The sequence below is a fragment of the Carettochelys insculpta genome, chromosome 6 (assembly GCF_033958435.1).
Source record: "Carettochelys insculpta isolate YL-2023 chromosome 6, ASM3395843v1, whole genome shotgun sequence".
Lineage (NCBI taxonomy): Eukaryota > Metazoa > Chordata > Testudines > Carettochelyidae > Carettochelys > Carettochelys insculpta.
Window position 1 is genome coordinate 1,696,021 of NC_134142.1, and position 24,619 is coordinate 1,720,639.

Here is a 24,619-nt window from a genome sequence, read left to right on the forward strand (position 1 = left end):
CCTTTTGAATGTGTGGATGGCTCTTTTGATGGCACGGATCGATGGCACCAGCCCTGGCTTGTGTGTGGACAGTCCCTTTCGAAAGGGCATCTTTTAGGTCCTCTCTTTTGAATGGTGCCCTTTTGAAAGAGCACTCCACTGTAGAAATAGCCCTTTTGAATAAACAGAGTCTTGTGGAACATTTAGATTTTAGCAATAAGTAAGCCTCCAAAAACTCACTTATCCTTCCCACAGCACTCAACTGTTTACTTCCATAGTACTATGTGTAGGGCCCTACCAAAATCTCATTCCATGTTGGTCAATTTCATAGTCATAGGACTTGAAAATGAGTAAAGTTCATGAATCCATCTGTTTGAATCTGACATTTCATGGTGTTGTAATTGTTCAGGTCCTGACCAAAACGGAGTTGTGAAGGGGATCACAAGGTTATTGTTGGTGGCCCCAGTACTTCTGTCTTACTTCTGTTCTGCTGCTGGTGCTGGTGGCTACCTTCAGAGCTGGGCAGTTGGAGACCCTCCGAAGGCAGAGCCGCCAGCAGCAGCACAGAAAGATGGCATGGTATGTTACGGCCACCCATACTTCTGCACTGCTGTTGGTGGGATGCCGCCTTCAGAGCTGCAGGCCTGGCCAACCACTGCTGCTTTCTGTCTGCCCAGCTCTGAAGGCTGTGCCGATGTAAGGGTGATAATACAGCAAATCCTGTAAAATACCTTCCCTACAACCCTGCGTCTCCCTTTTGGGTCACAACCTCCAATCTGAGAATCTCTGGTCTCACCTGTGAACTCTGTACTGTTCAGGGTAAAAGCACACAAAAGACCAGGTTTCATGGGGGAAGATCAGATTTCATGATCTGTGATGTGTTTTTCAAGGCTGTGAACTATCTCTTTTGGATCAAATCCGGTTCTTACTTCCTCCCACTCCACAACCCTGGTAACACCATGGAAAGATTCATGTAAATACACAGCTTTTCACAGACACAGTACAGTTCTCCAGAGGCATAGCTGTTACACTCAAAATGACCTGGCATACTTTTTAAAAATCTGGCTTTGTAGAACTCTTCAGGATTCTGGGAGCATAAAGTGAGTCTGCTACACCCATATTCAGCCCCCAAATAGCAGCAATATTCCAGGGGCCTTTTTGTCATAGCCACCAGACTGTAGCAAGATTTGTGAGTGCTCAGCACTTCTGAAATTCAGGTCTCTGCTACTTATGTGCCTGTCTATGGACATAGACGTCTTTTCTCAGATTCCTAGTCTCACAAATGCCACTCTGAGTCATTAAATGACACTGCCCCAGTGATGACAGCCTGTCCAAGCCCCTGTGCACCTCTTCAGCCCTGCAAGAGGAGTTCCATACAGTAACAGTGCAATTCTCGCCTGGGGCAGAAAGCAAGCTGCAACCCAGTACACACCACTGCATCCGAATTAAGGCCTCCAAACAGAGCGGAAGCAGGACAGAAATGGTGCTTCATTTGTGTGTTCTGCCTCGTAGTACAAGGGCCTGTGTCATGGCTTCATGGGCTCCAAGGCCAGAAGGGACCAGAATGATCAGCTGCTTTGCATTCCTGTGCAGGGTCAGCAAGGGCTCTCCCCACAATAATTCCTGGGGCTGAACTCATTCCCACAGCTTTGGTTGCTGCATAGGGGAACTGTAATACGCCCCTGTGCCTTGTGCTGTACTCCCCTCCCCTGCACCAGACCTCATGCTATAAATTCCTTTCCTGTCTCTGTTCCCTGTGTGTCCTAAATAAAATACTGTACAAAGTGAGAACAGGATATTTTGCTGTCAACTGCATTGGGAGAGGGTTGCCAGCTATAGGGCAGTACACATACATCAGGGTCAACTTGTTAAGATCAACTTCCATAACCGTCACATCACTGTAAGGAAACTGTTTTTAAAGCCTCTGTGATTCACAGTGACCCTCGATGTGCTCTTCTTATTGCCCTGGGTCTGGCTGCTCAGAATCGGCTGCTAAGCAATCTGCCCTGACCCTCCATCCTACCAGAAACTTTCCCCGCAGCCTTCTTTCACATATATTATGGAGCGCAAAGCAAGCAGTAGCAACAATAGATAGAGCATCTTCTCTGAAGTGTAACCCAGGCAATAAACAGTGAAAGTGTCCCTTTAGCTGACCAAAGGCACCTGTAATAGTGACAGTATCATACCACACCATCCTTCTGAGGTGCTGCTAGCAGCAGCTCTGCCTTAGACCTGGGCTCTTAGCCAACAGCCCTGCTCTCCACCTACCCCACCCATTGGCAGAAGAACAGAAGTAAGAGTGGCAGTACCATACCATGTCATTCTTCTGGGCTGCTGCTGATGGCAGCTCTGTCCTCAGAGCTGGGCTTCTGGCCAGCAGGTGCTACATTACAGCTGCCCACCTCTGAAACCAGCACTGCCGCCAGCAGCAGCATGGAGGTAAGGCCAACTGTACTGGAACCTTGCTGACCTCCCATCTCTCGCAACTTCTTTGTGGGCCAGGATCCCTCCATTTACATCACCATGGAATTTCAGCTTTAAATTTGTAATTTTTACAATTCTACGACTGTGAAATTGACAAGTGAATGTAGTAGGTCCCTGTCTAAAGAGATATGAGCCAAATTACTCAGATGGTATTGACTGATGAATCCTGTACCTGGGTGACCTGATTACCAGATCAAATGCGGCAATGCTGTGACTTGATGCCTTTCCTATTACTGCTCTTGCTGGGTTCCAGGACTGTGGCCTTACTCTGTGTGCGTGTGAACAGTTGTGCTATACACTTGCCTACAGTGGAGCTGAGCAACATTTTTTATTCAGACTTGACATTGATGAGCATCAATTGATTTTATATGCATGAACTCTTTGTGATTCCCCCCATCGTTATTAATTAATTCAAGCTATTGCAAATATTTCCATTGATAGTTGGTAGACTGTTTGGGAGCAGTTCATTACAAGTATTCAGTGCTTCCAGTCTATGATGTGTTGATTAGTTCTGGGTTGGGGCATGATATAATTCCTGTTTCCTGACCAGATGGAATAAAGCTCTTAGAGTAGGCGTGCAAATCAACTACGACACAAAATTTGCTTGCTGTCAACATGTTCTTGAGACCAAGACACAAGACTTACTTCTTCTGCTCTACTCAGCGCTCATTAGGCCTCTATTTGAGTATTGTGTACAGTTCTGGGCACCACATTTCAAGGAAGATGTAGAGAAATTGGAGAAGGTCCAGAGCAGAGCAACAAGAATGATTAAAGGTCTAGAGAGCATGAGCTATGAGGGAAGACTGAAAGAACTGGTCTTGTTTAGCGTAGAAAAGAGAAGACTTAGAGGGTATATGATAGCAGTTTTCAAGAACTTCAAAGAGGGTTACAAGGAGGAGGGAGAAAAATTGTTCTCCTTGGCCTCTGAGGATAGGATAAGGAGCAAGGGGCTTAAACTGCAGCAAGGGAGGTTTACATTAGACATCAGGGAATCTTTCTAATTGTCAGGGTGGCTAAACATTGGAATAAGTTACCCAGGGAGGTTGTGGAATCTCCCCCTCTGGAGATATTTAACAGCAGGTTAGATAGACACCTATTGGGGATGGTCTAGATGGCTTTTGATCCTGCCAAGAAGGCAGGGAACTGGGCTTGATGACCTCTTGAGGTCCCTTCCAGTCCTAGTGTTCTATGATTCTATAAATCTGTGTTACTACTGACTCCGTCAGTCCACCCTTCTTCCCCAGACTTTCTGACACTGTCCCTCATCATGCCAGTGGTTATGAGAGAGAGATCTGAAATAGCAGGAGATAATCCTTGAGAAATACAACTTTGCTGTTAGATTTACATAGGAAAAGACCAGGAATCTGAGAGCTAAAATAAATTTCCAAAAATACAGGAGGTTTGCTGGAATAAAAAGAGAATAAGGCCTGTGTGATTTGGTTCCATTTCAATTTTTATATTTGCATTTGTTAAAAAAAATGCTCTCACATACAAATGAAGGTTTCTCTTTGAAGAGGCAAAGCAAACATCAGGGCTTCTCATCTGAGCTGAGTGAGCATCTCTAATTTAAATTAAATTTAAATGCAATCTCTCCGTGAGGCTTTTCCTAAATGGCATTCTATCCCAGATCTCAAGTGAACAAAGAAAAAAGTGTACTCAATCTGATGCCTTGTTTGACAAGATCAATTGGTTGTAGCATGAGGCTGAAGGAGGGCTAGTGTAAAACAAGCTTTCATTGATTGCTGGAATAGTATTGGCTTCACAGGGAATGTAAAGTAACATCAGGTTCAGAAACAAGAGCAATAGCAACTAAGGAGATATTACTGTCTGCATTTCTGTGGGGTTGGGACTGGCTTTCTGTTTTTAACCAGAATTAAACGAAGCATTAGCCACGGTGAATTTGAAGAACTTTTCCACTTCTTAATTGCAACTTTTACAAACTTAGAGAAAGGTCAAAGAACATGGTCTAGCAAAGAAATTACCATCTGTTATGCTTAATAGAGAGGTTAAATCTATTAAACTGGTCTGTACTTTAACAACCATCTGTTTAGCTCCATGAAAGTCTAAGATCTTAGATCAGTTTACACCTTCTGAGGATACGTCCCCATGAAGTTGGCAGCATCCAGATCTGGAAATAACTATACAGTACTCGTGAACCAGATGGGACTATAGGGTTTTTAACTGTTTTGTTGTTGTTGTTTGAAAATGTCTATTTGCTGAGGCTGCAGCTGTTTGCAGGAAAGCGTCAGTTACCAGCCCACCATAGAGTTGAAAAGAACAGTTTTGAAATTGCTCCTTATTGTCTTTTTTGAAGAAAAAAGTTTCAGTTTTAATTCACAATTACTTTTTTTATATATTTTAGTTCATTTATATTCAAAAAGTTTCGTTTGCTAAAAATTAAAAATCAAAACAAGATGTTTGGAGATTGCTATCTCAAATACTCCATTTCCCATGCAACTCTGGGCTTAAACACGTTATCTTTATCTAGACAGTGCACCCATCTGAAAAAAAGGCAGACTCATAAACAGGAAACAAAATATATCACATTCAATTGGTATAAAAGAGTGTCACTCTCCTGATCTTGACAGAGCAGTGCTAATTTACTCCTAATGATGAGGGTCTGACACATAATTTCTATGTGAATATTGACATTATACCAAAGAGACTATAGATAGCATACAGCACATGCCAAATTGTGACAAGTAAAAGACACTTCACATTTCCCTGTGGCTGTCATGGAGAATGGGTAGCCTATTACTGTGTCATGGTTTAAAGCCAGAAAGGACCACGGGATCATGTAGTCTGACTTAGGGTACCATAAAGGCCATTACATTTCACCATAAACCCCCGTATTAATCCCACAGACCAGTAATAGACAACCAAGGCTAGTGAGCGGGCCTCAGGGTGGCCCTCCTGAAGCTCTGTAGGCTGCAAAATGGTCTCTTGGGACAGGTGGATTTGCTAACTAAACTTCATGGCTGCCTCAGCAGTACGCCGCCTCGTTGTCTTAGACCTCCCATGTTTCCATCATCCTTTCGGCATCCAGCGAAGTCCTGTCTTTACAATGGCATCTGCCTCCTTTCTCATCATGTGCTAATGGCCATGTGCCAACCCTATTTACTGACAAAAACAGTTCTACATAAATTTGTCTACCACACCTTATTTAAAATTTGCTTTAAATGTTTCATTAATTTGTGGCTAATGATTATAAAAAATCACATCTCTAAAAAATCCTTGCGTAGATATTTGGTACACAAGCTGAGAATCCAGCTTTAGCCTTAAATGCTCGGCTCTACGGACTTACAGCTTTTTAAATAAATTTCTCAAAAACTCTTCAACAAATGTTTCAGTCTTATCTAAAATACACATTGTAATGTTAATTACTATAGTACAGAAACTTACTTCCAAAGTCCTCCTGTCCTTTCTATCCACCCCAGCCCTCCTTTCACACCACTTTTCTTCCAGATTGCTGGATAAATGACTTTCCCTTTTACTTCACTAGTTTTAACAGAACCCTCCACCAAAATCCATACCTTTCTAAAATATGAAATTCTTTGACGTGCCTATAATGTCTGGAAATATATTTTAACAAAAGTACAGTGAAATTTTATAAAAATGTCATTATGAAAAACACACCATAAATTAGTAACAAAGAGGTGGCCATGTTAGTCTGTATTCTAACAAAACAGTCATGTAGCACTTTACAGACTAACAAAATAATGTATTAAAATAATTTAAAACACCTAATGAATTATTTTATTAGTCTCTAAAGTGTTACATGATTGCTGGTTTAACATAAATTAGTGTTCCTTTTTACCCCAAAAACCAATTAATTTTGTTGTGGACACACACTAAACTTGTTAATTTAAGATAACGTCTATGTTTCAGTGAGTTTAAATATGCAGTAATAGGGAACGATTACTTTATGAAGGCTCACCAGTATATTTATAAATAAAAACCTGTGTGACATAGTTCATTCCCAGATGGAGTGCTTTAGATAAAGTCCCTTCTGCATGTCCAGTCCTCACACTCTGGCGTGCAGGGAAACATGCTCATGCTACGGTCTCCTGAGAAAAGAAATTTTCGTACAGCGCTTTTTTTCCCCAATGTCTCTTTCTGCATTTGGCTTCAGGGAGCTGGCTGGACTGGGCGAGCAGACAGAGAAGGGAAACAGTGGGGAGGGCGTGGGGCAGCAGGGCCGGTGAGGAGCAGGGGCGGTGTATGGACTGGACCACTGTCTGGGAAGATTGCCTTGCCAAGCAGCAGCTTCACCCATGCCTCCTGACTGCAGCAAGTCCAGCTGATAACCACCATCCCTTCAGTGAGCGTATATGAGCAAGACGGAAGGAGAAAAGCAGGCACACAAACGCTAGCCCAGGAGTTTGCATATGAACACCACACAGCCTCTTCGTCACCAGTTACCTGCCTGGGAGCACCCTTCATTGGGATTCAGCAGCACAGCAGAGCATCCAACACGATCAATCAGCCCCAGAATGACTTTGTGTTAGCTGTGGGCATGGTACACACACTGGGTTGCCTCCACACTTTGCTCATGCAGCATATTGATGACTGCTCAAGAGGGGTGATGATGAATTTGTTCAGTGAACATAAGAACCAGGCCAAAGCTGTGCCCATCCCTCCTCAAAAACCCAAACAGGATCCTGGTTTTGGTTGAAATTAGGGACCGTGTGTGGCCTCTTCCACCAGGCCCTGCTCTTCTGGGTGAGTGTGAAGGCCCCCAGTGACTGATCCGCTGGGGAGTCAACTGTGGATCACCAGCACAAAGTGCAGGAGCTGCTGCAGCAGCAGCTACAGAACGAAGTCTTTGAAGTGTGGTGACGCAGGCCAGGTACCCTGCCTGCCGCGGCAGAGGGGACCAGGAGCACACAGTGCCCCGAGGGCCATGGATGGATCCTCTCGCACACCCAGGGCTTTGTAAGCTGCTTCTCATGACACAGCACAAAAAGGAAACTCTCATGGGCAGGCTCAGAGATGGTGTGTTTTGTCACAACCCCATGAAGCTAGGGAAATTAGCACCAGCTCAGGGCCTGCCCCAGGCCTCTCAGGGCTTCCTGGGAGCATGCTGCTCTCTGAGGCCTCTCTAACAGATCAATCCAAGGGGCCATTTGCAGCCTGCACTGCAGCAGAGGGAGGGTGGAAAGCCCCTCTCCCACCCACGGCACCACATAACATCCTGGGGAAGGAAGCAACGGCTGCTTAAGGACTCCCTCACCCAGTAACAAAGACATGATCTAACCGCAGCTGAAATCTGTGGTGCTTTATGGAGAATGGGTTATGAAAATAAACTTTCACGACTCAGTTGTGCTTTGGACAAAATGCCTCTTGTGACCTATTGTTTTCACTGATATAACCCACTGGATCCGTAAATCCTATTTTTGTGCATATGTCATTTTCGTAATTAAAGTTATAAGTGTTGTCTACATGTCTGGGTTCCAAACATTTGCCTCTGTGGAGACCCCACCAGGAGGAGGGCTGCCTTGCTGGGAGTGAATGGCTGGGGAGGAGGTAGCAGTACTCAGCTAACAAAGGCCCTTTAAGGGGTGTCAATCCACTTCTGAGGGACTTTGCTGTCTGTATTTAGACCAGTAAATAGACAATGGCGGCTTTCCAAAGAAGGACATGGACAGAGGATTCACCCTTGTGACAATCTCCATCTTGGCCACGCTGTCACACAGTGAAACCAGTGGAATTCTCTCCACATGGGCAAAAGTATAAAGAGGGCCTGGAGTTCCTCCATCTTGGTCTTCAGCCTGCCTTGGGAATTGTGTGACACACCCTAAGGAGGAGGAGAAGAGCACTGCAGTGTTCTTGAGAGTGGAGATCCTCAGGAGAGGATCTTTTCTGACCTGAAGCTTTCACCTGATGCAGGAACAGCTAGTTAGTGTAAGGACACACGTGTGACTAGATTCTTAGTGGAATAGAACTAGCTATGGGTTATTGTTTAAACTTTAATTTGGCAACTCACTTTGATCTGCCAGTTTTCTTATAAACACTTAAATCCTGCTGATTAATAAATACTCTTTTGTTTATATCAAGCCCAGTGTAAATTGTTCTTACCTGGGGAGGGCTACCACTGTGCAGATCTCCCTTTCATTCATACAGGGCGCTTACCTGATGAGCTCTCCCTGCACAAACCTTTTGTACAGAGAGATATGGATCTATTTGGGGCTTTGATCCCTTTGGGGGTTGATTTCCTGGATGCTGTGCACTAGAACTGCACCTGCCCAGAGCTGTGCTTAATCAGTGTCTGCATTGTTCTGCAGGCGGTCTGGGCCTGGGCTGGGAGAGACCAGAGGATCTGGCTCAGCAGGACAAGGAGATGGGGATCCCCAGAGAGCAATAAGGTGGGTATCAGTGGTCTACTCAGTAACTGGGGAACATCCCAAGGGCTTCCTGTGACTCAGTCCCATCACTGGACATCCAGCACCTGCACCGCACAGCACCCTGGGGAAAGAAGCAGGGGCTGCTTAGAGATTCCCTGACCCATTAGCTGAGACAGCCTCTAATTGCAGTTGACATCTGCCTTAGGCTTGGGCTGTTCGGGTCAGGAGTAATTAGCCCTGACCTTTGGGGAGGTGGAGAGAGGTCCCGGCGGTGAAGTTTAGGCTGCCAGGTGCGAGATTAGAGGCCAGCCCCTGCCCCTCATGCTAGCATTGTCTGCAATACTCCCACTTCCATAGGCAGGCCTGGTTGGCAGGCATATTGCACGGTCTGAACGCCCAGTGAGACAATGACGAAGGAAGAGGGATAGGGTCACTAGGAACTGGGGAATCTTTTGGGAAGAGAGGAGCCCGTGCAGGCAGGATGGGCTGCACCAGATTGTTGGCAAGTCAAATGAGAAAGGTTTTAGACATGCTTTTAAACTTGGGGCCTGGGGCAGCTGACGGGGCGGAGATGCACTGAGCTGAGACACAGACATCCCTTAAGGGCAAAGATGGCGGGCTGCATTCACTGCAGTCATGAAATCCCAGCAGAGGGGCTATTCTCCTAGCCTTTTAATGGTGGCCCTGCCAGAAGCTAAGGTGATGAGGAATTGGGCAAGCAGCCTGTTCTCATGACAGAGTTACCCACACGTGTCAGTCAGAGAAGTTGGAGTAAAATCCAGCCAGTGAACATCCAGAACTTTGGATGAATGAAACTTCTTACGATTCATCTCCTGCTCGCCTCATAGCTCAGAAGTGCCAGACTGTGCAGGGTACATGAGCACTGTGTAGCCGCCTGTAGAACCATTTTCACTCCTAAACCTCCAGATCAGTCTGACTGTGCAGAGACTTTCTGTGTCTGCACAAACTGCAGGGACTTCTGGGGATCAGACAGCCACTGCTCTGGGGTAGACACAGTTACTGAGGGGGAACCTGCAGAGCCCAAGAAACTATCTCCTGTACGGAGCTGCCTGAAAGTGAGACATGTCTCAGATACATCTTGCCCATATTAGCATATCAAGCTGTCGTCTCAGCCCTGCCCCCCACCGCCAGGTTTGTAGCCTTGCTCTCAGAGGGCAGTTCCTTTTACCACACAGCGGTTGTACATTCAGAGAAGTGCCTATTTCACAAATAAAAGAAACTAAAGCTTAGGTACCACACTGAACATATGGCTAAGTACTTTGAACTACAGGCCTCTCATTCCCTGAGCTGACACCATTCTCTAAATCAATTGGGTTTTATATGTGTTAAACAGCGGCTCTATTCAAATATACTCTGTCTTTTAACATGGGAGGAAGATTTTAGAAACAATGGGGAAATGGAGACTATTTCAAAGGAACCCACATTTGATTAACATCTGACCTCCTAGCAAACACACTGAGGTGATCTGCCAGCTGAGCTGAACATTAGTCACTTGAATTGCATGCAGAAACGTGTCTGGAAGACCCAGGGCTTCGCTTTCACACATGTGGCCATTGCTAGATACCTTATGGAAAGTCGAGACTCTGGACTCTGGGTCTTAGCACAATAAGCAGAACGGCTGGGGTGACCCAAAACAGCTATAGTGAAAGGCATTTCTGTGTAAGTGGATGGTGTGTCTCTGGCCATTGGGTGTGATTCTGGCCATAGCTAAGGGTAGGACAGGAAGGGACAGTTATGTGGCTAGGCACTGTCATGGAGCTCTGAGACCTTGGGTTCATGTTCACAGACATTTTACAAGCTCTCTGTGTGACACTGGGCAAGCCCTTTGGTCCCTTTCAATTGGACCCATCTCCTAGGGAAGTCAATGGGAGCCTTTCCTTTGGCTGTGTGGGTTTGGGATAAGGCTTTCTTTTCCCTCTGTTTTCCACCTGTCAGATGTGGATATGCCTACTGTGGGCATGAGGAAAAGCACTTATCTTAGAGGCACTCTTGAGCATGCTGTCCAGGAAGGAGCTGAGACATGATAGCAAAGTCTCTGGGGTTAGGGCAACAAATTGCAGCTTAATAGCATGACCCTTGTGAATGGGTCAAAGCTGGCTCTCCCATACACGAATGCAAGTTTGGAGTATATGGCAGAATCTCCCGGAGCCCATAAAATTGCTCCAGGGTTGCAATGGAGTAATGGAGAGCAGGCTTTGGCCGGAACATGTGGCTCAAATGGAGCAGGAAGTGGTAAGTCTAGTGGCGTGTGAGCTCTTTAACATGGTTTTGTATCTCATAAGATGGTAGAATCAGAACACAAGTTCCCATTTGGCCTGGGGACAAGGAATTGTATAGCAGGTTTTGTCTAGACTGCTGGATGTAGATAAAAGAAAGTTTTAGAGATCCATTGAGTCACTGGTGTTTAAGGATGAATTAAAGTTTTCACTAGAATCATAGAATCATGGAACAACAGAGCTGGAAGAGACCTAAAAAAGCCATCCAGTCCAGCCTCCTACCCTAGGCAGGACCAAATCCATCAGATCAGCCCAGCCAGGGCTTTGTTGAGGTGAGACTTAAACACCTCCAGGGATAGAGACTCCACTACTTCCCTGGGTAGAACATTCCGATGCTTCACCACCCTCCTAGTGAAAAAGTTTTTCCTAATGTTCAACCTGGACCTTCCCAACTGCAACTTGAGACCATTGTTCCGTGTTCTGCCATCCGTGACCACTGTGAACAGCCTCTCTCCAGCCTCTTCGCAGCCTCCCTTCAGTAAGTTGAAGGCTGTTATCAAGTCCCCCCTCAGTCTTCTCTTCTGCAGACTAAACAGTCCCAATTCTCTCAACCTTTCTTCATGAGTCACATGCTCCAGCCCCCTAATTATTTTGGTTGCCCTCTGCCGGACCCTCTCCAGTGTATCCACATCCTTCCTATAACTGGGGGCCCAGAACAGGACACTGTACTCCAGATGTGGCCTCACCAAAGCCGAATAAAGAGGAACAATCACTTCTCTGGATCTACTGGCAACGCTCCTCTTGATGCAACCTAATATGCCATTAGCCTTCTTGGCTACAACGGCACAGTGTTGACCCGTGTCCAGCTTCTTGTCCACTGCAACTTCCAGGTCCTTTTCTGCAGAACTACTACAGAGCCAGTCGGACCCCAGCCTGTAACAATGCTTGGGATTCTTCCAGCCCAAGTGCAGGACTCTGCACTTGTCCTTATTGAACCCCATCAGATTTCTTGCAGCCCAGTCTTTCAATTTGTCTAAGTCACTCTGGACCCTGTCCCTACCCTCCATCATATCTACCTCTCTCCCTAGTGTCATCCGCAAACTTATTGAGTGTGCAATCCAACTCCTCATCCAGGTCATTGATAAATATGTTTTACAGAACAGGACCCAGAACCGAACCTTGGGGCACTCCACTAGAAACCGACCACCATCCTGACATCGAGCCGTTGATTACTACCCGCTAGGCATGACCTTCTTGCCAGCTTTCTATCCATCTTACCATCCATTTATCCAAACTACATTCCTTTAACTTGCTGACAAGAATATTGTGGGAGACAGTATCAAAAGCTTTGCTAAAGTCAAGATAAATCACATTAATTGATTTTCCCCTATCCACAGAACCAGTTATCTCATCGTAGAAACTAATCAGATTGGTCAGGCATGACTTGCCCTTCATGAATCCATGCTGACTATTCCTGATCACTTTCCCCTCCTCCAAGTGCCTTTAAATGACTTCCTTGAGGAGCCCCTCCATGATTTTTCCAGGGACTGATGTAAGACTGACCGGCCTAAAGTTCCCTGGATCATCCTTCTTCCCTTTTTTAAAGATGGGCACTACATTTGCCTTTTTCCAATCACCTGGGGTCTCTCCCAATCTCCATGACTTTTGAAAGACAATGGCAAGGGCTCGTCAACGACATATGCCAACTCCCTCAGAAGTGAGCAATAAGTTAATAGATGTTGGCACAGTCAAGTATTTCAAAAGGCAGATAAGCTGCTGCAGTCTCCAATGGAACTTGGCCTTACGTCTCTTAAATATTTTATCATTCCAGAACACACCTTGGAACTGGTAGCAGCTGATGAGGGCTCTCAGATACAATAATAGAATGCACCATACAGGCTTATCCATTCTGCATGTCTCTAGGCAGGCATCCAAGAGGAAGTCCTCCAAGCAGGTGCAGCTCAGGAAGGTGGGATGGATTGGTTGATTCACTGCTAGGCTAGAGGGTGAATTGTAAATGCTCTCTGACAGGAAAGCTCCTTGAGATGCTCATTATTCATGGAGTTGCACCTCCCTTCCCGGCTGTGGAATGGTTAAGCACTGACCAGTGCCCATCTGCAAGCAGTAACAGTCCTGTGCTGCAAGGCCCAGGCTGCACATGAGGGGCCCTGGTGGGGCTGCTTCCTCACTCACACAAATTTCTCATTGGTATCAATGGGCAAGCCAACAGGGTGGTGCCCAAGGGCAGGTTTAGGCTATCACAGAAAAGGAAAACGATGGAGTGCTCTCAGATCCTGTTGCTTTCCCCAAGAACTGTGATTTTTCCTGCCTGTGCTGTGAACTTCACAAGTGTCTCCCTTTAGCCAGGTTTTATCTCTTGTGGTAGCTGAACACCCAGCTTTCAGATCCATGGAACTTGGAATGAGCACCGGCTGGGCAAGGGATCCAATTGGCAGCTGGTCAACTCAGCCCCCCTTAGCAAATTGCAGCAGAAAGGTGACAGTCACCAGGCAGGCCTGCACAGGGGAGAGCACACACAAACCTAGGGCACCTGGGGAAGTTGGGTGCCCAAAAGACACCATCACAGCAAGAGAATTCTGCTTCTGGCCCCTTCCAGAAGAAAACAACTTGAATCCTGCAGCTGTGGATTGACCCCGCGGCTGCCTCTGCATGTTCATTTCACTGAAAGCATTTATCACAGAGATCCTGAGACTGCCTCTGTCCTGCACCTTCAGGCTCCCCAGGCTGTTACTGTCTGCAGGGGAACCCTGTTGGCAGGACAAGAGCGCAGCTGGGTTTTCACTAGAAGAGCCACAGAGAGGCACCCTGGTGATGAGTCTCACACAAAGAGGGACTGTGTGTTGGTGCACTGCCTCCCCTCCCACTGGCCAGGCCCCTCTGTCGGCACAGTGCCTCCCCTCCCACCAGCTGGGCCCCTCTGTCGGCACAGTGCCTCTCCACAACCACTGGCCGGGCCCCTCTGTCGGCACAGTGCCTCCCCACAACCACTGGCTGGGCCCCTCTGTCGGCACAGTGCCTCTCCACAACCACTGGCTGGGCCCCTCTGTCGGCACAGTGCCTCTCCACAACCACTGGCTGGGCCCCTCTGTCGGCACAGTGCCTCTCCACAACCACTGGCCAGGACCCTCTGTCGGCACAGTGCCTCTCCACAACCACTGGCTGGGCCCCTCTGTCGGCACAGTGCCTCTCCACAACCACTGGCTGGGCCCCTCTGTCGGCACAGTGCCTCTCCACAACCACTGGCTGGGCTCCTTGCTCGGCACAGTGCCTCTCCACAACCACTGGCTGGGCCCCTCTGTCGGCACAGTGCCTCTCCACAACCACTGGCTGGGCCCCTCTGTCGGCACAGTGCCTCTCCACAACCACTGGCTGGGCCCCTCTGTCGGCACAGTGCCTCTCCACAACCACTGGCTGGGCTCCTTGCTCGGCACAGTGCCTCTCCACAACCACTGGCCAGGACCCTCTGTTGGCACAGTGCCTCTCCACAACCACTGGCCGGACCCCTCTGGCAGTGCACTGCCTTTCCCCCATGCATTGGCCAGGCCCCTTTTCAGAGTACTGCCTCCCACCACCCTCACTGTCTGGGCCCCTCTGTTGGTGCACTGCCTTGTGTCCCACCCACTTGTTGGCTCCCTTTGGGCCAGCCCTGTCCAGAAATGTGGTTACCTTTATGGCATGGCATGCGGGTGGCATGTGAACAGTTGGGTGGGAGAGGCTCATCCTGACCCTTTCACTCGCACCCAAGGCACTCTCTGTTCCATGACCTCCTGCCCAGGACGGAGCCCTGCCACAGCTACCAGCAACCCTGCCCCAGGCTCTCCTTCCCCCATAGGCTGGGAGCACTGAAATGGAGGCAGAGCTCCAGCCCCAGGGAACAGGGGGCACATTCCATGCTGGAGCCATTCCGCGGGGAGACGGGAGCAGCCACACTGAACAGAAGTAGGTGGTGGCATGTGGACAAGGCCATGTCTGCCTGGCTCCTCCCAGTCTCCCCAAGCCTGTGCTCCCCCACATCCACGGGGTCACAACTGCTTTTCACACAGAGCTCAGTGGAACATTTGGTATGAGCTGCAGCAGCAGGAAAGGAGCCAAACGTTAGCACGGTAACAGCTTGGACAGCATTCACCACCCCTCAGGGCATTTGTTTTGTGCTGGGGTGGGGGAAATGAAGTGGCTACAAACAGAAGGTGAATCTCTCCTCATGCTGGGCATTGTTTTACATGGGGACAGCTTCTGCGAGAAAGGCAGAGCTAGCACCCCCCATGGTCTGGGAGACGCCAATCACAAAGAGCAGTTAAGTGCCCATGGTGCGACTTCAGAACAATCTCTGGTTTCACCCTTACCAGACCCTTTCAATGTGCATAAACCAGAGGTACCAGCACTCACATGCTCATCTTTGCTATCCATTACCTATCTACCTACAGCTGTCTGGGCCCCATGAGGCAGGCTTGGGCAACTATTGCTATTTACGGCTGAGGTACTGGGGCAGAGTCAGGCTGAGTGACCTGCCCAAGACAACACAGAAAGTCTGGGGTACTAATCACGAGCTGTAGGAAGGCAGGCTGGCTTCCCAGGTCACCAATATGGCCTCAGTCTCTCTGAGCCTAACATTGTGTCAGAGAAGATAATATACAATAGGTCAATTATTGTGTTCTTAATTTCCCAAACTGAAAAATGGTAAAAGCAGAACAGGTCTGGACAGAACACTGGGTATAATTTTCAATGTATGGGCAAGTCCATTTGTCTGTGGATTTATCAGTTAACTTTCACAGCTAATACCAGAGTCAGTCATTTCACTAGGAACCACTCCTTAAGAATGCTGGTGATTCACATAAATTACTACGGTATTATTTACTGCACAATGCATCCCACTGATTCTAAAAATAGGTTAGAAATGGTTCAAAGTCATTACTGAAAAAATAACAACATTCAATTGGAAATCTGCACAATTAGAGTAGGGCTACACTGAGTCCTAGAGCTGGCAGTTTCATGCAAATAAGTAGCCTTGAAAATACAAATTATCATTCATTTGCATACTAATGTGGCTAATTTGCATATTAGTGCTAAATTGCTCTGCCCACAGAAAATGAGCAGTATAGACGTGGTTCTGCCATCAAAATCACCCTTTGTCAGCAGTCTCTTGTGCCTGGAAAAAACAGGGCTAAGGGGATGGCAACAAAGGGAGTTTTTGCCAGGCCTCCTAGAGCAGGAGAAGGGATTGGCCAGGCCTCCTAGAGCAGGAGAAGGAATTGGCCAGGCCTCCTAGAGCAGGAGAAGGGAACCTTCCTTCAAATGTGGCTCTTGGTGTGCAGAAAAAAAATCAGTCTCAGGCCATGCGGAGCCACACTAGAAGGTGCAAAGGTTCAGGGCTTCTCCTAGCTATGGGTTGGGGCTAGAAATAAGGGGTTCAGTGTGTGGGAGGGGACTGTGTGATGGGACAAGGGCTGAGGTGTAGGAGGGAGTGCAAGCTCTGGCTGGGGGTGAGGGTTTGGGGTGTGGGAGGTGCTATGGGCTGGGGTGAGGGTTTGGGGTGTGGGAGGCGCTATGGGCTGGGGTTGAGGATTTGGGGGGTGAGGCACTATGGGGTGGGGGTGAGGGTTTAGGGTATAGGAGTGTTATGGGCTGGGGTGAGGGTTTGGGGTGTGGGAGGTGCTATGGGCTGGGGTTGAGGATTTGGGGGGTGAGGCACTATGGGGTGGGGGTGAGAGTTTAGGGTATAGGAGTGCTATGGGCTGCGGATGGGGGTGGGGGGACACTAAGTGTTGGGGATGAAGGTTTGGGGTATATGAGGCGCTATGGGCTGGGGAAGAGGGTTTGTATTGTGGGATGCACTATGGGGTGGGGAAGAAGGTTTGTATTGTGGGATGCACTATGGGGTGGGGATGAGGGTTTAGGGTATAGGAGGCTCTATGGGCTGGGGATGAGGGTTTGGGTTCTGGGGGGCGCTATGGGCTGGAGATGTGGGTTTGAGGTGTGGTAACCTCTATGGGTTGGGGATGAGGGTTTGGGGTGTGGGAAGCACTATGGACTGGTGATGAGGGCTTGTGGTGTGGGAGGCGCTATGGGTTGGGGATGAGGGTTTGTGGTGTGTGAGGCGCTATGGGCTGGGGATGAGGGTTTGGAGTGCGGCAAACTCTATGGGCTGGGGATGATGGTTCGGGGTGTGGGAGGGTGCTGAGAGCTGGGGATGAGGGTTCGGATTGTGGGAAGCACTATGGACTGGGCATGAGGGTTTGGGGTGTGGGAGGGTGCTGAGAGCTGGGGATGAGGGTTCGGAGTGTGGGAAGCACTATGGGCTGGGGATGATGGTTCGGGGTGTGGGAGGGTGCTGAGAGCTGGGGATGAGGGTTCGGAGTGTGGGAAGCACTATGGACTGGGCATGAGGGTTTGGGGTGTGGGAGGTGCTATGGGATGGGGATGAGCATTTGAGGTGTGGGAACTTCTATGGGCTAGGGATGAGGATTTGGGGTGTGGGAAGCACTATGGACTGTGGATGAGGGTTTGGTGTGTGGGAGGCGCTATGTGCTGGGGATGATGGTTTGGGGGTGTGGGAGGCGCTATGGGCTGGGGATGATGGTTTGGGGGTGTGGGAGGCGCTATGGGCTGGGGATGATGGTTTGGGGTGTGGGAGGAGTATGGGCTGGGGATGATGGTTTGGGGTGTGGGAGGCGCTATGGGCTGGGGATGAGTGTTTGGGATATGGGAGGTGCTATGGGCTGGGGATGAGGGTTTGGGATGTGGCAGGTGTTATGATCTGGGGATGAGGGTTCGGGGTGTGGGAGGTGCTATGGGCTGGGGATGAGTGTTCGGGGTGTGGGAGGTGCTATGGGCTGGGCATGAGGTTTTGGGATGTGGGAGGTGCTATGGGCTGGGGATGAGGGTTCGCGGTGTTGGAGGCGCTATGGGCTGGGCATGAGGTTTTGGGATGTGGGAGGTGCTATGGGCTGGGGATGAGGGTTCGCGGTGTTGGAGGTGCTATGGGCTGGGGATGAGGGTTTGGGATGTGGCAGGTGCTATGGGCTGGGGATGAGTGTTTGGGATGTGGGAGGTGCTATGGGCTGGGGATGAGGGTTCAGGGTGTGGGAGGCGCTATGTGCTGGGGATGAGGGTTCAGGGTGTGGGAGGCGCTATGGGCTGGGGATGAGGGTTCAGGGTGTGGGAGGCGCTATGGGCTGGGGATGAGGGTTTGGGATGTGGCAGGTGCTATGGGCTGGGGATGAGGGTTCAGGGTGTGGGAGGCGCTATGGGCTGGGGATGAGGGTTTGGGATGTGGCAGGTACTATGGGCTGGGGATGAGGGTTCAGGGTGTGGGAGGCGCTATGGGCTGGGGATGAGGGTTTGGGATGTGGCAGGTGCTATGGGCTGGGGATGAGGGTTCAGGGTGTGGGAGGCGCTATGGGCTGGGGATGAGGGTTCAGGGTGTGGGAGGCGCTATGGGCTGGGGATGAGGGTTTGGGATGTGGCAGGTGCTATGGGCTGGGGATGAGGGTTTGGGATGTGGCAGGTGCTATGGGCTGGGGATGAGGGTTTGGGATGTGGCAGGTGCTATGGGCTGGGGATGAGGGTTCAGGGTGTGGGAGGCGCTATGTGCTGGGGATGAGGGTTCAGGGTGTGGGAGGCGCTATGGGCTGGGGATGAGGGTTTGGGATGTGGCAGGTGCTATGGGCTGGGGATGAGGGTTCAGGGTGTGGGAGGCGCTATGGGCTGGGGATGAGGGTTCAGGGTGTGGGAGGCGCTATGGGCTGGGGATGAGGGTTTGGGATGTGGCAGGTGCTATGGGCTGGGGATGAGGGTTTGGGATGTGGCAGGTGCTATGGGCTGGGGATGAGGGTTCAGGGTGTGGGAGGCGCTATGTGCTGGGGATGAGGGTTCAGGGTGTGGGAGGCGCTATGGGCTGGGGATGAGGGTTCAGGGTGTGGGAGGCGCTATGGGCTGGGGATGAGGGTTCAGGGTGTGGGAGGCGCTATGGGCTGGGGATGAGGGTTTGGGATGTGGGAGGCGCTATGGGCTGGGGATGAGGGTTTGGGAGGGTGTTGAGGGCTGGGGCTAGGGGGACTGGGCTTGCAGCGTGGGATAGGGCTGAGGGCAGTTCTGGGTGGAGGTGCAGCAGGATTTGGGGCTCTCTCTGGCTGGCGTTTACTTCAGGCAGACCCCAGGCAGTGGAGCAGTGAGGCTAAGGAAGGCTGCCTCCCGCCTTGTTCTGAACTGGTCCCTGAGGTGGCCGGTATGTCTGGTCCCTAGGCGGAGGGGCCAGCCCTGGCTGCTCCGCACAATGTGCTCTGCCTGCTCCTCCTGGTAGCACCACAGCTCCCATTGGACAATGGCAGCTGCAGAACTAGTGCGGGGGCAGGGGCAACAGGCAGCAGTCCCTGGTCGACTCAGCACCTATGTGCCACAGAGACAGGCCCTGGGCTTCAGCCCGTGTCACAGCAGCTTGCCATGGGCCAGAGGAGATGATGCAATGAGTCCAACCCAGCTGCAGGCTGGAGGGTCCCCTCCCTGTGCTTGAACCTGAGAGATGGGAGGAGTCAGAGCTGCAGTGGGTGTCCCACATCACACCACTGTCCCTGGCTCCGGGGGAGGGCTGCGTCCGCCCTTGGAGCTGGGGGGAGTCCTGTGTCGACTGCACAGACACTACGAGCCAGCACACTACCAACGGAAGGGCCGGGCTCCACCTCTGCCTTCCTGTCTGAGGAGCAGCGTAGGCTGTGGTCATGGCCGCTTGCTAGGAAGTCTCTTGCTCCCTATTGCTGAATAATGTGTGAATACCCAGGGTTCTGTACCCCTGTGCCTCAGGTGTCCATGCAGGGAGAGGTGAAAGTCAGACCCTCTCCTGGATTTCCCAGCCCGCGTCACATAACCTCACCCGTCTCCACTTAGTAAGTCATGGGCACTTTACGCCAGAACTAACCCATTCCTCTCCATGACCTGTGGAGATCTCAGTGTCAGGGCCTATGTCTTCTCCCACCGAACTCAGAATAAGCTTTATTGACAGCTCTCAGGAATTTGTCACAAGTTGTGTGATAATTATAGTTTTCCCTAAAGCCCCAGCTCCATCAGTCACGTGGCAATGTCATGATTTCAGCCTCTGTCTTTAAGGACAAGTGAGTTTTTCACCCCTGCGTCTGTGGAGAAGGTTTCAAAATGTACCCAAAAGGCTAACCAAGCAGTAAGCAAATACAAAGCACACCAAAGGCGTTATTTTTGCACAATCTCATTATTTTAAATCCAGTCTCATGATGTTTTGTGACTTGAGATATTTAAACATTTGCAATTGGTAATACGGTTTACCATCTCCTTCACTACAGCTGCAGCAGTACTGCTCTGACCCACCCTGCTGTGGAAGGCATTCTGAAATATTTGCAGGTGATAAAAGGAGCTACAAATAATGTATCATTGGCTGTGGAAGGACCAAGCTCACTGAGTTAAGGGCAGCCATATGGTGCCTGCAAGAGACATGTTCTGCCTGTAAAAGCAAACCCTTGCTGAGAACTTGCCCTATGCATGAAACCGTCACGAAGTGCCGTCAGGAATTCACAGGTTGTGTGCTGGCTTCTTCTCACTGCTGTTAGCTCTGTTTTTTATCTCACCTGCACCCAAGGAGCTCAAACAGAGAATCAAGGGCTGAGCTACAGGAACTGGGAGAAAAGTGGTGTTGCCACGTTATATATTGCCACAGTGGTCACCATGGAAACTGGACGATGGAACTGACCTTGCTAGTTTGCTGCTGATCTGACAAGGGCTCAATCAAGTGAATTAAGTTCAGCTCTTCTGGGTTTGAAGATACATGACTGAAGTTAAGAAATTGGGTGCTGGGTAGGAGAAAACACAGGGAATTTCAGTGATGCAAAGTGTGAAATCCCTTTGCGCTGTGCTACAGCTGTGCCCGCAGTAGAGGACACATACAGCTACTGTAGAAATGGCCTTCTGCACATAACACATTTAGCATGAAATGCAGCGTCTGTGCATTGAAAGGCCTTTGGAAGGTGTGTACAAGCCATCGCTATGTGGTTTCACCACAAGACTATCACACAGAAAGACAATATGAACAATGTCAACCTAGTTTTGTAGGCTTTACGTAAACAGCAGCGAGTATTTAAACTAAAACTACAGGCTTTGCTTTTACTACCTTTTGTATGCTATGTTTACCTGCAAGAAATCCTGTAACCGAAGCCAATATGCTTCATGCTTCAATTAACAAACCACACGCATTGCATTCTGGGACAGCTGCTGCTTGCCTTCTAAAATATGGTTAGCTAATCCGTGTGCCCGTTAAAATGACCCAGATACAATACGTAGCCAGCCCCTGTATCTGAGAGCCTCTGAAGTGGAGCACAGCTCCGGCACGGCGTGCCGCATTCCTCACCGCAAGCCGTGCAGTCACCGCACGGGCTCTGTGAGGTTACACCAGCTTGAATGTCCCATTCCTGTAACGAGACAGGTATGAGCCTCAAAGAGAGCCCAAAGGTGGATACATATTACAAATCACTATTTCTTTCCCATGTAGCTACAGGAGTGTTAACAGGTTTAGCTGCAGGTTTGAATTATATCAGAGCTCCATATTTATTTAGAAACCCAGATTTTCCAGATTCTTTACAAAGCCCCTATTTTATACCACAACAAAATATCTCACTGCTCCTTTGTGTTGAGCCTCAGTTTTAGAAACTGCATGTGCGAGTATTTCCCCTACAAGTGTCCTCTGCATTTGTAGAGCTCTGATAGCTGAATGTACACACAAAGCTCATTGACCAGGGACCAGGATTTGCAGACACCCGATTCTCACATGCACCCATGGTAATGTGCACACAGCGTTTTGAAATCCAGCCTCAGCATAATTCTGTTGATCAGAGTTCCCATTGTGACGCTCTCAGAAACAGTTCTGGAAATGTTCCTTGTGATTCATGCGCATTATGATCACCATGACTGTTTTACAAAGCTTTGATGTCATTTCAGAGGTTAGGACCTGAGCACTCTTCCAATGAGTTCTGCAGGCAGTCACGCAGCGGCCAAGGTACAAAGAGTTTCTTTCCCCTCCCCCATGCACAGATGATGCATTGCCATTCCTTAAAATGCTCATCTTCCATGTGGCCCAAATCACAGCTATGGGCACGTACCAGCCCCGAGTGCTGGCCAGACCGGCAGGTGGAAACAGACTGCACCATCCAAATGGAGAGTGCTGCTTGAGTACTCCCAGCTAGTGCCAGAACAGGCATTTTCAAACCTTAGACAGAAGCATCCACTCATCAAGCTGCAAGAATTCACTCCTCAGGAGCCACCACCCAACGAAGGGCAACAAATACCCGAATGGTGAATCTTCTCAGGGTTCCTCTCTCACTAGCTTTGAGTTCTGCACAGGGGCATGCTGCTAATTCAGAACATGCACCTGCCAGCTCCGGAGTCAGGCAGAGGACATTTGTAAGTGACTCAGGGCTCTGAGGTCCAGATGGACCTATGTGAACTATTCCGCTACTTTTTCAGGACAAGAAGAGCAGATCACTTCCCTTTGGCTGAACAGAGAATGAATTGAAAAACACAGCTGTGAAGTCACAAGATTATCTGATGTTCTAAAGTAATCCAGAAATGGACAGTGCAAAGTCCCAGAAGCAGAAATTCCTGGATGTTTACAGCATTCTGGCTCCAAATTTGCCTAATTTACTCCAAGAATCTAATCTCGGATTATTAGAAGAAGTCCATTTCAGCTAACCGAGTGCTCGCTTTGCTTTTGTTCACCTTTGCTGGAAGTGAGTCTCTAATGGAATTCAGAACATGCTTCTCACAGTTACAGGAGCTGGCACCTTATTTTCCTGATTTTCATAGGATGCTAGGGCTGGAAGGGACCTCAGGAGGTCATTGAATTTAGGACAGCTTTGGTTCAATACACTGTTCTGAGGCCTATTTGACAGTATAAACCTTTTGTTTCCTGCTAAAGCCCCTTAACACAAGAACATAACCCTAAGGGAAAGGGACTTAAGTGTTCTGCACATAGTATAATTAGTCTACAGCACAGAATCATAGGGTGGCAAGAGACCTCAGGAGGTCTTTGATTCCAACCACCTGCTCAAAGCATAACCAACTCTAATTAAATCATTCCAGCCAGGTTTTGCCAAGCTGGGTCTTTAATCCCTCCAGGGATGGAGATTTTCCCACTCCCTAGCTCACCCACTCCAGTACTTCACCACCCTCCTCGGGAAATATTTTTTGTTTCGTTTTGTTTTTTTCAAATAACCAGCGTAGACCTCCTGCACTAGCACCTCAGACCATTGCTCCTCGTTCTGTCATCTGCCACCATTGAGAACAGCTCTCTCCATCCTCTTTAGAGCCAGCCCCCCTTCAGGTAGTTGAAAGCTGCTATCAAATCTCACCTCACTCTTCTCATCTATACACTAAATAAGCACTAACCCCTCAGCCTCTCTTCATAGGTCATGTGCTCCAGCCCCCTCCCCTGGACTCTGTCCAATACAGCCTCGTGCTGTCTGTCATGGGGAGGCCCAGAATTGGATGCAGTATCCCAAGTGTGGCCTTGCCTGTGCCATATAATATTCCTGCGCAATCTTTCCCACTGGTGACATGCTGAAAACTACATGGCCACTTTGCCTCTCCAGGAGATGGCACTCTATGAACACAGCCTTTGTGATTTCTCTGCAGCCACTGACATGCACATAGAAAACCATTTGAAATGGGCAAAGAGCTGAACTACTGCCCCTTCAATGCATTGCCTCATGGTACTGCTGGAGAAATGCTCGTTAATCTCACCAGGCAACAGTGTCCATGTTGGGAAGCAGAAGTATCTATGATCAGTGAACTTCGCGCTTAGTGGGTGGGAGGGTGTTGCAAAAGTTCAGAGGCTTGTGCCTGGAGCTCTTGGGTGCTCTCAGGCCCTTCCTAAGTTCATTTAGGAGCGGAGGACCATGAGAACAGCAGTGTTTGCAGTATAAATCCTTTTTACAACAGGACTCCACATATCCCTGAACTCCAGCACAGACACCTCCTCAGCTCCCAAACACTGTCATGACTTCCCATTTTCCCACGAACCCGTCACCCAGAGACCACGAAAGAAGAACAATGACATCTAAAAATGAAAATAAATGAACCAGGAAGAGCAGGCAAGTCTTCAGCACAAAAAAGTAGAACTGCCAGAGGCCCCAGGAACAATTTACCTCTCCTGCCAGCTCTGTTCTCTCTCCTTCCTAGCTGATCTTGATTCCCACGTTAGCCACAGTAGACATTAGACAGGCAGCTCTGGTAGGTTCATGGAGCTGGATCAAGCTCCTTGCTTGTGAAGACAAGAGCCTCTGTCTAGGCTTAGTCGGGGTTTGTAGGCTCCAGTGCAGTGCTTTGCTCTCAGGAGTTTCATGAGCCTCAGAGACCTTCTAGCAGGCAAAGGCAGCTGTTCCCTGCTACCACACTGTAGGCCCCAGAGCTGAAAGGTGTCTCCAGCCAGCACTCCCTGCTTCCCACAGGCCTCGCCCTGGCCAGTTTCATTTGTATTAATTGTACTTTTGGTTCTGTGTCTCAGGGGAACTGCCACATGGTTTGGAGCTCATGGCCTGGTTT